Below are 14,361 nucleotides of genomic sequence, written 5' to 3' on the forward strand. Positions count from 1 at the left end.
AGAAGGTGTGGCATGATGTCACAAATCCCACCACAGGAACCAGTGATCTAAACATACTATTTAGAATTTTGGTTGCTGCATGGAGATTGCTGGGGTCCCAGAAGCAGGATCCCCTTTATCAGACATCTTATCCCCTATCCTTTACATAGGGGATAAGATATCTAGAGGCGGAGTACCACTTTAAGGGACAGTTCATGTACCAAAAAGTTGATCCTTTGCAACCGTATGACCCCTAGCAAGTTCCCTGCATGAGTCCCATTCATCAGAAAAAGGTTTGTGCATGGAACTTGCTGGGTGTTCTACGTTTGCCTCATAAACTGCACCACCCAGCACCAGTTGCCTCTCTCTGCACCGCATTATGCAGATCGTGCAGGAGAGCAGCTTTGGTCATCCATGTTTTGCTAACTCTATTTTCACACACAGAAATAAATAAATGAGTCGAACAAGTCAAAGAACAGTTTAAAAAAAGGGGAACTTTATTTATAATTTATTAAAATGTTTGTGTAGGGGATGTTTTGTAACCTCCCATCACTCACAAAGAGCGTACAGTAACTAATACTCAGGACAGGAAAAACCTCCAGAGGGGAGGAAACCTGTAGGGAATCCATGGCTACTGTAGTGCCCTTCCTCTGGGCATACTAAAGGAGGTTACCTCTATAATTTGGGAAAATGTTTCTGTGTATGTGCATGATTCCTAGGCCTGTGCCTTCATCCAACGTCTTGCTGTAGGTCCCGAAATGCTACTCCATGTCCTGGAAATAGTGCATCTAAGATAGGGGACAAACAAAGATAGATTATTTACATGTTTATCATAGAAATGCACATGGAACTGCAATAAAGACCTTTTGGACAAAACAATGTAACACTTACCATTCACAGTCATGTGCATGACTTTGCATTCCCGTGTCCCTACACAGTGTCCAGCACCGGCCCCTCACTGATGAACATGAGCAGTGTTATTTCTGGGGCTATGCCTTCATCCAACGTCTTGCTGTAGGTCCGGAAATGCTACTCCATGTCCTGGAAATAGTGCATCTAAGATAAGAAAAAAAAGATCAATTATTTACATGTTTATCATAGAAATACACATGGAACTGCACTAAAGATCTTTTGGACACAACAATGTAACACTTACCAGTCACAGTCATGTGTATGACTTTGCATTCCCTCGTCCCTACACAGTGTCCAGCACCGGCCCCTCACTGATGAAGAATGAACAGGAGCAGTGTTATTTCTGCTCAGTGCTGCTCTTTGGTGGACAATGGTTATGACATCACATGTGTGACATGCTGTTACCTCCTGGGAGTTCTATTTCAGTAGTGCTGCTCTCTGATTGGCTGAAAATCAAAAAAGCTTTCTAATATATTCTGTATGACTGTTATCTAAGGTTTTTGACAATTTTTATTAAAATGGCGCCACTCCCTGTGGGTGCGTCATATTTGTTTCTCCTAACCAGACATTCTGTATATGTAATATCATTTGGTTGCCCCAACAGCCTGGGCCCCTAGGTTTCTTACATAGATCAATGCTACTCCGGTAGGCTCAATGAGCAGCGCTGGCCGCCGGGACGTCTGACGAGTGACGTCCCTGACGTTGCGGTCTGGAGCGAAGGATGTCACTAGTCAGACGTCCCAGCAGCCATTGATTTAAAGTGGTCGTGGCTCCTGCTGCCAGTTCAAGATCAGACACCATGGCCCTAGATTGACATACTGCAACACCGATCCCCTGTGGCTGCCCACCTGTTGCAAAACTACAACTCTCAGCCTTCGGCTGTCAGGGCATGCTGGGAGTTGTAGCTTTGCAATAGCTGGACAGACGCCTGTCGAAAGGGGGGAAAAAGCACCAGAAATAAAGCAATGTGGGCTTTGAAAAACACCATTTATATGTTGTTTTTAATCACAGCCTAAGCCTAGGAACAAACACAATTCTTGTTTGATGTTTTTTTTTTTTTTTTTGCAAAAAACAAACAAACATCAAAATCTTCCCCCTTATTTCTTTTCTCAGCTATCTTTGTGTTATTTTTGCTAAAAGCACTGGGGGGGGAGGGGGGGGGGGGTTAGAGATTTATCAAAACCAGGGAAGAGGGAAAGTGGACCAGTTGCCCATGGCAAACAATCAGGTAGTTTCTTTCATTTTTAAAAAGGCCTCTGAAAAGTGAAAGAAGCGATCTGATTCGTTGCTATGGGCAACTGGTCCACTTGACCTCTGCACAGGTTTTCAAACATCTGTCCCAATGTGTATTATTATTATTATTATCATCAATCATCATCATTATTATTATTATTATAGGAAGTGTTTTTTCTTTGGTGTTTTTTCCCCCTCTGGTTTTTCTCATTACAAGTCATGTGATTCTTTCATCATTTGACTGAAGGATTTCTATAAAAAAAAATAGTGAGAAAATCCCCCCCCCCCCCAAAAAAAAAAAAAAAACATGCTCTCGGCATCCCACAGATTTGATAGCCTAAAAACACCATAAAAGGATGAAGAAACCCCCCATTAGTGTCTGGTGTTTCATATTACCCTATTGATTCCAACCTAACATGTGCCCGCAGCGAACATGGTGATTTTTATGACAAACACGCCAAGTGTAATCCCAGCTGAAATGAATGTTTTCACAATAGGTGTGAACAGGCTGCAGGCTGTGCTAGATATATTTGCATAGTTGCGGCATACAGCACGTGCAGCATTTATGTGGTGGCTTTCCGCTGGCATACATGGCTTTCTGTGCTCGTGAATGCAGCGGGCACTTACTGGTGGTTTTTTCCTAGCTGCACAGTTTTGCACCACAACCACTCCGGCTGGGACCAGGCTGACCGATCTAATGAACAAGATGCCGCAGTGAACAGCTTTCTTTCTGTGAAAATTCTGGTGAACTACAATGCTCAGAAGAGGAGGAGCGCCATTGAGCTTTTGGAAAGAGAATTAGTTTGGAATGGTCAGGGCCATGTGCTTTACAAAGCCCCCCGTGGTGCCAGAACAGTGGACCCCCCCACATGTGACCCCATTTTGGAAACTACACCCCTCACAGATTTTAATAAGGGGTGCAGTGAGTATTTACACCCCACAGATCTTTGGAACAGTGGGCTGTGCAAATGAAAAATGTAATTTTTCATTTTTACGGACCACTGTTCCAAAAATCTGTCAGACACCTGTGGGGCGTAAATTCTCAATGTACCCCTTATGACATTACGTGAGGGGTGTAGCTTCCAAAATGGGGTCACATGCATCGGGGGTCCATTGTTCTGGCACTATGGGGGCTTTGTAAACACATGTGGCCTTCAATTCCGGACAAATTTTCTCTACAAAATTCCAATGGTGCTCCTTCTCTTCTGAGCATTGTAGTTCGCCCGCAGAGCACTTTAAATTCACATATGGGGTATTTTCTTACTCAGAAGAAATGGGGTTACAAATTTGGGGGGGCTTTTTTTCCTATTTTCCCTTGTGAAAATGAAAAATTTAGGGTAACACCAGCATTTTAGTGAAAAAATATATATTTTTTCATTTTCCCATCCAACTTTAATGAAAATTCGTCAAACACCTGTGGGGTGTTCAGGCTCATTATACCCCTTGTCACGTTCTGTGAGGGGTGTAGTTTCCAAAATGGGGTCACATGTAGGTATTATTATTTTTTGCGTTTGTCAAGACCGCTGTACAATCAGCCACCCCTGTGCAAATCACCAATTTAGGCCTCAAATGTACATGGTGCGCTCTCATTCCTGAGCCTTGTGAGCCCGCAGAGCATTTTACGCTCACATCTGGGGTATTTCTGTACTCAGGAGCAATTGTGTTACAAATTATGGGGCAACACCAGCATGTTAGTGTAAATGTTTTTATTTTTTTACACTAACAGGCTGGTGTAGCCCCCAACTTTTCCTTTTCACAAGCGGTAAAAGGAAAAAAAGCCCCCCAAAATTTGTAGTGCAATTTCTCCCGAGTACGGAGATACCCCATATGTGGCCCTAAACTGTTTCCTTGAAATACGACAGGGTTCCGAAGTGAGAGAGCGCCATGCGCATTTGAGGACTAAATTAGGGATTGCACAGGGGTGGACATAGGGGTATTCTACACCAGTGATTCCCAAACAGGGTCCCCCCAGCTGTTGCTAAGCTCCCAACATGCCTGGACAGTCAGTGGCTGTCCAGAAATGCTGGGAGTTGTTGTTTTGCAACAGCTGGAGGCTCCGTTTTGGAAACCCTGCCGTACAAGACGTTTTTAATTTTTTTATTGGGGGGGGGGGAGAGTGTAAGGGGGTGTATATGTAGTGTTTTACCCTTTATTATGTGTTAGTGTAGTGTTTTTAGGGTACATTCACAATGGCGTGTTACGGTGAATTTCCCGCTAGGAGTTTGCACTGCGGCGAAAAATTTGCCGCAGCCCAAACTTGAAGCAGGAAATTTACTGTAAACCTGTCCGTGTGAATGTAACAGCTATGTGGGCATGCTAGGAGTTGTAGTTTTGCAAGATCTGGAGGGATATAGTTTAGAGACCACTCTATAGTGGTCTCAAACTGCAGCCCTCCAGCTGTTGCAAAACTACATATTCCAGCATGCCCAAACAGCTGTCCGGGCATGCTGGGAGTTGTAGTTTTGCAACATCTGGAGAGCTAGAGTTAGAGACCACAGTCTCAGACTGTAGCCCTCCAGATCAACTTACCGGCTTCCGTAGGATTCCGGGAGCCATCCTCTTCAGAAGCACGTGACGCCGCCCGCCGATCAACGTCGCCGCAGCCTCCAGACGGGTAAGTGGACGTCGGCGCCCGGTCCCCTTCGGTTCCCCATTCTGCCCCGCTTATTGTGGGTGGGCAGGACGCGGAAAACGAAAGTTAACCCCCCGCCCCCGGTCTGCTATTGGTCGTCGCCTCTGACGATTAATAGCAAACCAATAGAAGGGATAGGAGGGGTGGCAACCCTGCCACCTCACTCCTATGCCTACAGGGGGATCTTGGGTGTCTTAGACAACCGCGATCCCCCTTCTATTCCGGGTCACCGGGTCACAATAGACCCGTATGACCCGGAATCGGCGCAAATCGCAATGGAGGGGGTCTGATGACCCCCCTAGACATTTGCGCGGGGTGCCTGCTGATTGATATCAGCAGTCAACCCGGCCCGGTCCCCGCCCGGCGCGCGGCGGGGACCGAAATTCCCATGGGCGTATGGATACGCCCTGGGTCCTTAAGTACCAGGACGTCAAAGCGTATCCATACGCCCTAGGTCCTTAAGTGGTTAAACACTAACCTTGAGGTTGGAGAAATTTGACAGATTTGTAAATTATTTCTATTTAAAAATCTTAATCCTTCCAATACTTATCAGCTGCTGTATTCTACAGAGGAAGTTATTTTCTTTTTGGATTTTTTTCCAGTCTGACCACAGTGCTCTCTGCTGACACTCTTTTTATTAGAAAAATACAAAACTTATCAAATACAAAACACAAAGCAAACTTAACCAGTTATATCATAAATAAGAAATACTCTAGAACCAAAAACAAAACCTCATAAACAAAACCCTGCCTAACCGGCCAGCCCAGCTTTACTAAGATACTAAAATACTAAGATATTAAAATATGCCCAAAATATCTAATCAAACACTCACACGCCTACCGAAAATGAACATAAGAAAAATAAATAAATAAATAAAATAGCACAACTTGGCTTGTCAAAATATAAACATAAAAGTTATCATTACCCGACTATAACTCAAAACCATCCATACTTGGGAACACGCAACAAGAAAACTAAACAGAAACGTAGCAAGCACACCTAAAAAAAAAATATATATATATATATATATATATATATATATATATATATATATATATATATATTATATGTTTTTTTACATTTTATTTTTTATATTTTTTTATATTTTTATTTTCAATTTTTCATATTTTTTTTATCTTTATATATATATATATATATATATATATATATATATATATATATATATATATATATATATATATATATATATATATAAGCCAAAAAAGTATTGCAGCACTACTCGATGTGTGGGTGCCAGCGTCCAAAAAACTTCTTGACCAAAAGTCCTCAGTTTAAATAAGATCCAACAATAACACAGCACTCCAAAGAACGGTGAAAAAAGTGTTGATTTATTCCTGCACATCAGTATAAGCAACGTTTCTGCTCCTATGGTGCCATTTTCAAGCTTGAAAATGGCTCCATAGGAGCAGAAACGTTGCTTGTACTGATGTGACAGGAATAAATCAACAATTTTTTCACCGTTCTTCGGAGTGTTGCGTTATTGTTTGATCCTATATATATATATATATATATATATATATATATATATATATATACATATATATATATATAGTAATCACTATGGGAACTCCAGCACAGGATTGCTCAGGTGTGGTGCAGTGTAACCCCCAGTGTGCCACACTGGATCCACATAGAACTTCCTCCGTAAGGAAACAGCACCCAACACCAGGTCCAGGTAAAGTGCAAGCTACAGGGTCTTTATTGCATCAAGAGAGACAATGCGACGTTTCGGCTGACAAGCCTTTTTCAAGCAAAAATCCAGTTTAAATAGGTAACAAAGTAACGTGATTGGTGGAAACACAAGTGCAATGAATAAATTAATCAGGTGTGTGCCAACCTCCTATATTTCATTGGTTGGGATCAGTGACATGTAAAAATGACAGTTGTCAAATAACAATAAATACATTTATAAAGATCCTTCATTAATATCAAAATTTGTGACGTGAGAAATACAATTGGGGGGGCTCCGTGACACCAGTATAATAATATCATTCGTTTACCTCTGTCCTGTAGTTGCGATCGGCTGGGGGCACACGCTACTTCACCAGTGTTTGTAAACATTGGTACTGCGGCTGCGCGGCCTCATCCAGACCGATCGCTACTAACTGGCTTAAAAAAAGTCGGGAGTGCGCCTGCGCTAACAGATAGTGCACTGCGCTCTCCACTAACCACCGCGGCATATACTGAGGGATTCGCTATGCATGCGGCTCCATCACCTGCATGTAACTACGTCATCCAGGTGCCGGCCACAATCATAGCAGGAACCCAGAAGACGTAGCCGCGGATCCTCTTGCCGCAATGGTGTGAACAATCTTCTAAAGAGATATTAATTTCTGTTGTAAAAATTCTTGTTTTCTGGTGTTCTTCAACGGAGTCCCCTGTCTTGCACATATCCCGATGTGATTCGGTGAGGTATATATAGATGTGTATCTAAAAAGATAAGTAAAACCATAATTAAAATCAATATTCCACGTCAGTGTAATAAATGTATTTCTACCACCTCCTATAAAGAAAGTACTCTGAGTATGGGTTAAAGAAAAGGGGGAAAAAGAAAGGGGAAAAAAAAGGGGAAAAAGAAAAGAAAGAAAAAATATGTGAAAAAATGTGCACAAAATAAAAAATAGAAAAAATAAAAATGTGTAGAGAAATAAATGAATAAGTGATAAAAAATAAAGAATAAAAAGTAGAAAATAAATAAAAAATAATAAACAAGAAGAATAATAAAAAAGGAGAAATAATATAAAATGAAACATAGAGGGAAAGGTGAGAAAGGAGAAAAAAGGAAAAACAAAAAGAAGAGAAAAAAAAGGAGAAAAAAAGAGGGGGGGGGGGGGAAAGAGGGAGAGTGGCCAAAGGAGGGGGGGGGGGGGAAGAGAAAAAAAAGAAAAAAGGGGGAAGAAAAGAGGTCAATTAGGGGAAAGAAAATAGAAAAAAGAAGGAAAATTAAAAATAAAAATAAACAATAAAGAATAAATAATAAATAAAACATAAAAAATTAGAAAAATGGAAAACAATAAAATGTAGAGAGAAGAAAAAAGAAACAAGAAAAAAGAGAGAGAGAAAAGAAAGAAAAAAAAGAAAAAAAAGAGAGAAAGGAAGCAAAAAGGAAGGGAAAAAAAGGGGGGGGGGAGGAGGGGAAAAGCAAAGGGGGTATCAGTTACATATAAGGTTTCAAATTATAATCCATATTTAGCCCAGTTGGATATAGCGTATTTAGTTTGTGTATCCAACGAAGTTCTTTTTGTTTCAATATTTTTTCCCTGTCCCCTCCACGTCTAAGAGGCTGGACATGATCAATAATCCTGAAGCGGAGCTGGCTGATATTGTGTCCCATTTCCAGAAACTGCTTGGGAATGGGATGCTCAATTTTTCCTGTGCGAATGGACGATTTGTGCCCATTAAGACGTATGCGGCATTCGTTTGTGGTTTCACCCACATAGTAAAGTCTGCATGGACATTGTAATAAATATACAACAAAAGATGATCTACATGTATATCTCTCACGTATTTTATAAATTTGTCCTGTTTGGGGATGTGAGAAACTATCCCCTTTGATAATGCTGTTGCAATGGCTGCACCCCAGGCAGGGAAAATTCCCTTTTCTGTGGCCCAGCCATGTCCTATCGGGCCCGGTGTTAGGTTTCAAGCTCCCCAAATCTGACTTCACAAGTATATCTTTATAATTTCGTCCCCTACGATATGCAAGAACCGGTGAGCAGGTGAAATTTGTTGTACGTTGTACAATGCTCCAGTTCTGCTTAATGATTTCTTTATAGGAGGTGGTAGAAATACATTTATTACACTGACGTGGAATATTGATTTTAATTATGGTTTTACTTATCTTTTTAGATACACATCTATATATACCTCACCGAATCACATCGGGATATGTGCAAGACAGGGGACTCCGTTGAAGAACACCAGAAAACAAGAATTTTTACAACAGAAATTAATATCTCTTTAGAAGATTGTTCACACCATTGCGGCAAGAGGATCCGCGGCTACGTCTTCTGGGTTCCGGCTATGATTGTGGCCGGCACCTGGATGACGTAGTTACATGCAGGTGATGGAGCCGCATGCATATCGGATCCCTCAGTATATGCCGCGGTGGTTAGTGGAGAGCGCAGCGCACTATCTGTTAGCGCAGGCGCACTCCCGACTTTTTTTAAGCCAGTTAGTAGCGATCGGGCTGGATGAGGCCGCGCAGCCGCAGTACCAATGTTTACAAACACTGGTGAAGTAGCGTGTGCCCCCAGCCGATCGCAACTACAGGACAGAGGTAAACGAATGATATTATTATACTGGTGTCACGGAGCCCCCCCACTTGTATTTCTCCCGTCACAAATTTTGATATTAATGAAGGATCTTTATAAATGTATTTATTGTTATTTGACAACTGTCATTTTTACATGTCACTGATCCCAACCAATGAAATATAGGAGGTTGGCACACACCTGATTAATTTATTCATTGCACTTGTGTTTCCACCAATCACGTTACTTTGTTACCTATTTAAACTGGATTTGTGTACATGTTTGTCATGCTTGAAAAAGGCTTGTCAGCCGAAACGTCGCATTGTCTCTCTTGATGCAATAAAGACCCTGTAGCTTGCACTTTACCTGGACCTGGTGTTGGGTGCTGTTTCCTTACGGAGGAAGTTCTATATATATATATATATATATATATATATATATATATATATATATATATATATATATATTATTATTTTTTTTTTAAATAAAAAATAAATAAATAAATAAAAAAAATAGTAATAATAATAATCAAAATAATCATATCACACATACATTCACTTACAAAACGTCCAAATGAACTGGATCCTCTATCCGGGACTAATGAAAATACCAAAGAAAACATAAAACAGACCAAATAACTGAAATAAACTAAATAAAGCACATATCAACACAACAACTGGTCCGGCTACCATAACGCTATAACATGAAACAATATGAAACAATATAGATATAACACAATATAGGTACAAAATTACTAAATATACTATATAAATAAAATATAATATAAACAAAATATATGCACTACAGAAAACACCTACAAAATCAATAGAAACCCCTAGGAAAAACCCTACACTAAAACTGTACCCTCACCCACACCACCCCTCCTGTACATGGGTCAGAGTCCATACCGTTCTTACAGTTCACAAAGTCCAGTCCTTAACTGACCCATGTCAGGTCCCCCAAAGGTGAACACCACCACCCACAAGCACACCCTCCCCACCTAGCACTCCTCCCAACCAACATATACACAAACTTATACACACTGAACCACAACCCACTTTAGGCCCAAGTTTGGTCGCCTGTAAGCCCTTCATACCATATCAGCTTAAAAACAAAACAAAAAGCTAGCGTGCACATGCATTAGCCCACCACCAGGGAGAAGGATGGCAGACTTGATACATTCAAAATAATTTTACACTCTTTCCCTAACTCCCCCTACAATTCTCGCTAATCCAATCCCTCCATTCAAACTAACCCTGTTCTCATCCTATCTCTATCCCTATAACACTGTCCCTAACCAAAATAAAGGTACTCTACCTAAAAGGTCTAGTACCTAGGGCACATCAAAAGAAAACCCTCTCCATAGGAGAGAAGCCCTACTGTTACCAAGACTCCAAAGACCTGATCTTCCCGAGGTCACCGGTGATGTTCCTACAGACCTCCACCTGGGAGAGGATTTTCTGTTGGGTCGACACTAAACACCGTGCATTCCACGTGTAGTACCTAACCACTAAACTAACTAAGAATAAAGTGCCCCGATCTCGGCCACCCAGGTTCCTGAATGCCCCATAAGCCCACTCCTGATAGGTAAGGCCGGCAAGTTGACTCCAGCCGATGGAAGCACCCACCCTGTTGTAAACCCCTATATTAAAGGGACAATGAAGCAGGAAATGTTCCATGCTTTCCAGCGTGTCCCCGCACTCTTTTCGGGGACATCCCCGGTCATCAGAGTTCCTACACTTCAAATTGTCCCTCACATATAGCTTCCCCTGAAAGCAGCGCCAGGCCAAGTCCCAAAACTTCTGGGGGATCCTTTTCATGTTTAAAAGGTACAACCCCACCCTCAGATCCCGACCTGGGCAGTCCCTGAGCGCCAGAGGCTTCTTGAAGTGGGTCAACAGAACCCGTTTGTCAAGGAACTGCCTTGACTGGGTCCTGATCTCCCACACTCCCAGACCCCACCGACGTATCGCCTTCAGAGTCGGGGTAGCGTAAGCCGGAAGATATCCATGGGGCGTACTGAGGTCCTTCACTTGCCCTCCTGTCTCCCATTCCTGGAAGAAAGGCCGAAACCATTCCCTGCAGGAGAGTACCCACGGAGGAGCCCTCTCTGACCAGAGGTTTGAGAGGTTAGCTTTCAAGAAGGTGTTGGTTAAGAACACCACAGGGTTTACCATAGATAAACCTCCTAGTCTCCTCGTGCGGTACGTAACCTCCCTCTTGACTAGGTTCATCCTGTTTCCCCATAACAGTTGGAAAAACAGGCTGTAGATCCTAGTGTAGTAAGCTTCTGGCAAGATACATACACTGCCCAGATAGATAAACAAGGGGAGCAGGTACGATTTGATCAGGTGTACCCCTTCCCTGAGGGTCATAGACCAACCCTTCCATTGGTCCACCTTCTGAGCGGCATCCTGGAGCTTACCATCCCAGTTTTTGGTGGGATAATCATCCTGGCCAAATATGATGCCCAAAACTTTTGCTGACTCTTGGGGCCCTGGAAGGGTGTCCGGGAGATCAAACGTGGGATCTCCCCCTCCCAGCCAGAGACTCTCACACTTATCCTGGTTGATCTTAGACCCGGATGCCTCCGAGTAGCGGTCCACTTCCGACATCACCACATCGACCTCCTCTCGCGAGGACACGAAAATGGTGACATCGTCAGCGTACGCCACCACTCTCTGGGCGACATCCAGCTCCGCCAGACTCATCCCGACTCCCGCCAACGGCCCACAATCTACCCTCCGGACGAAGGGATCGATTGTGAACACGTATAAAAGCGGGCTCAAAGGACAACCCTGACCGACTCCGGACCCCACCTCAAAAGAGCGGCCAGACCAACCGTTCACCAGTGGGAAACTCTCTGCCCCTGCATACAAGATCTTAAGCCAATTAACAAAAGTACTCGGTAAGCCATATCTCAGGAGGACGGACCAGAGGTACTCGTGGTTCACCCGATCAAACGCTTTGGCCTGATCCAGGGACAGCAAGTACCCCTTCCAGAAACCCGCACTACTCCGCTCCACTGCCTCCCTGACACTAAGGTCCGCACTTAAGGTGCTTCGGCCTGGAACAGAGCAATGCTGAGCTCCCGAAAGGAGCCGGGGTGCAAACTTCACCAGCCGATTAAACAGTATCTTGGCCAGAAGCTTCCTAGCTATGGGCCTCCAATTCTCAATACGGCTGGGATCTTTACCCTTTGACAGAAGAATCAGGGCTGACCTCCTCATTGAATTCGGCAGAGTGCCCGAGGAGAGACACTCATTGAATACCTCAGTCAAGAGGGGAGCTAAAGACTCCTTAAAGGTCCTGTACCACTCGGATGTTAAGCCATCCGGACCTTGCGACTTCTTAGGGGCGAGCCCCTCGATCGCCAGTCTCACTTCCTCTTCCCTGATTTTTTCTGCCAAAACATCAAGAGAGGGGTCTACCCCTGGCTCAGGAATGGTTTCAGCCAGGAAAGCCGACATCTTGTCTCGATCTAGATCCTTCCTCCCCAAGAGGTGCGGGTAGAAGGATCTGACGATCTCCAAGATCCCTGATCTGGACCGATTCAGAGATCCTGTACTATCAATCAGTCCTGAAATGACTTTACTACTCACTGACATCTTACAGTTTCTGTAAGGGTCGGGCGAGCGGTACTTCCCGAAATCCCTCTCAAAAACCCGCTTCTTGAATATCTCCCACCACTCTGACTTACTACTACATAGGCCCAGTAAAGGTACCTGACTCTGAAGAAAATCCTCAAAGGACTGTCTTATCTCCGCTTCCTCCAGGAGGGACGAATTCAGCTTCCAATAACCTTTTCCAATCCAGGGGGTCTCTGAAACATTCAGGGAAAACAAAATCATACAGTGGTCGGAGAACTCCACCTCAACCACGGACACTGCGGAAGAGACGGCTTCCTACTTTAAATAAAACCTATCTATCCTAGACCTGCGACTACCTTGATGATAGGTGAAACCCGTGTGGCCTGAGGGGATCCGGATGTGGGCGTCCTCTAGGCGAGCTTCTCTAGCTATGCTAATCAGTGCCACACTATCGCAAGTCAGCGGACCATTGGAGCCTCTCCTATCTTGGGACCTCGTGACATTATTGAAGTCCCCTCCAAAGATCACTTGCCGACTCGTAAAAAGAAAGGGCTTAATCCTCATAAAGAGATCTTTACGGCCCCGCTTAGTTTGCGGGGCGTAGATGTTAATGAGCCGGAGCTCTTGTCCCTTCATGAAGACATCTAAGATCAGGCACCTCCCCATTTCTAACTCAATAACCCGTCTGTATTCAACAGGAGCGGTAAAAAGGACCGCCACCCCACTATACGGCTCAGCCGCAAGAGACCAGTGGGAGGGACCGCGCCTCCACTCTCTTCTGGCTTTCACCAGAGAGGCTAGATCTGACAACCTGGTCTCTTGTAAAAAGAAAATGTCGGCTTCAACACGGCCGAGAAAATCAAAGGCTGCGAATCTAGCCATATCTGATTTTATGCTGGCACAATTAATGGATGCCAACATCAGTGGGGTGAGTGCCGCCATCCTGGGTGATTGAGTTAGATGGCCTCACCCCTTAAACCTTCTTCCTCTCCTTGCCTCCACCCCCATCTGAATCGGAGGAAGACCCTTTGCCTCTTTTTAAACTCAGGGATATATCCATCCCAGGATCTTTACCTCCAGCATCTGGTGTTACCTCAGCCCCTGAGGAAACTGCCCCAGAGGAAGGAGGCTCAGCACCTCCTGGAGGCCACACTGCCTCCGGACCCTCGAGAAGAGGAGGGGAGATTGTATCCCCAAGGGCCTAATATCGATTTGAAAGGACGATCAGAGGGTCAGAGACTGAGTTGTTCCTTCTATGGTCTGAGGCTACAACTGAAGAGGAGGACGGCGCTGCCTTACTCTTACCCTTCTTCCTCCTCTTCTTCTTTTCCTGGCCACCATTTACTGTCTGCCCCTCCTTCTCCTCCTCATCCACAGTTTCGGATTCAGAGGCATGAGTGGAGGAAGGAGCATCTTGACCTTCTTCCCTACGCAGTCTCCCTATCTCCTCATCCAGTTCGTCCCCACCCAAAGCCTCAGAGTTATTCTGACCTCCTTCTGAGCCAGTGTCTGGAGTGGGACCCCGAGCCACCCCTGGCACCTGGGCATTCTCAAGGGCCCTCTCCAACCTGTGCTTCTCCTCTCGCCTCCGCATAAAGGGGGTCTTATGTTTTACATTCACTGGCTTTGGTGCCCCCTCTCCTCCACTAGTCCCCTCCCCCACTGGGGCAACCGTTAGGCTCTCCCCAGCCGGGGCAGTCACAGTGTTAGAGAACGAGCGTGGACACCGGCTGAACGGGTG

The 14,361-nt window shown here is 44.2% G+C and overlaps 1 long non-coding RNA gene across 1 annotated transcript; it reads right to left on the reverse strand.

Moving 5' to 3' along the window:
* Positions 1-453: 453 nt before the first annotated feature.
* LOC130282450 (uncharacterized) lies at positions 454-1,245 on the reverse strand. Its single transcript, XR_008846391.1, has 3 exons — positions 1,136-1,245; positions 871-1,035; positions 454-767 (listed from the first exon to the last, which is right to left on the reverse strand). It is a non-coding gene; the product is annotated as an uncharacterized LOC130282450 (long non-coding RNA).
* Positions 1,246-14,361: the final 13,116 nt, after the last annotated feature.

This window comes from Hyla sarda, chromosome 7 (genome assembly GCF_029499605.1).
Source record: "Hyla sarda isolate aHylSar1 chromosome 7, aHylSar1.hap1, whole genome shotgun sequence".
Lineage (NCBI taxonomy): Eukaryota > Metazoa > Chordata > Amphibia > Anura > Hylidae > Hyla > Hyla sarda.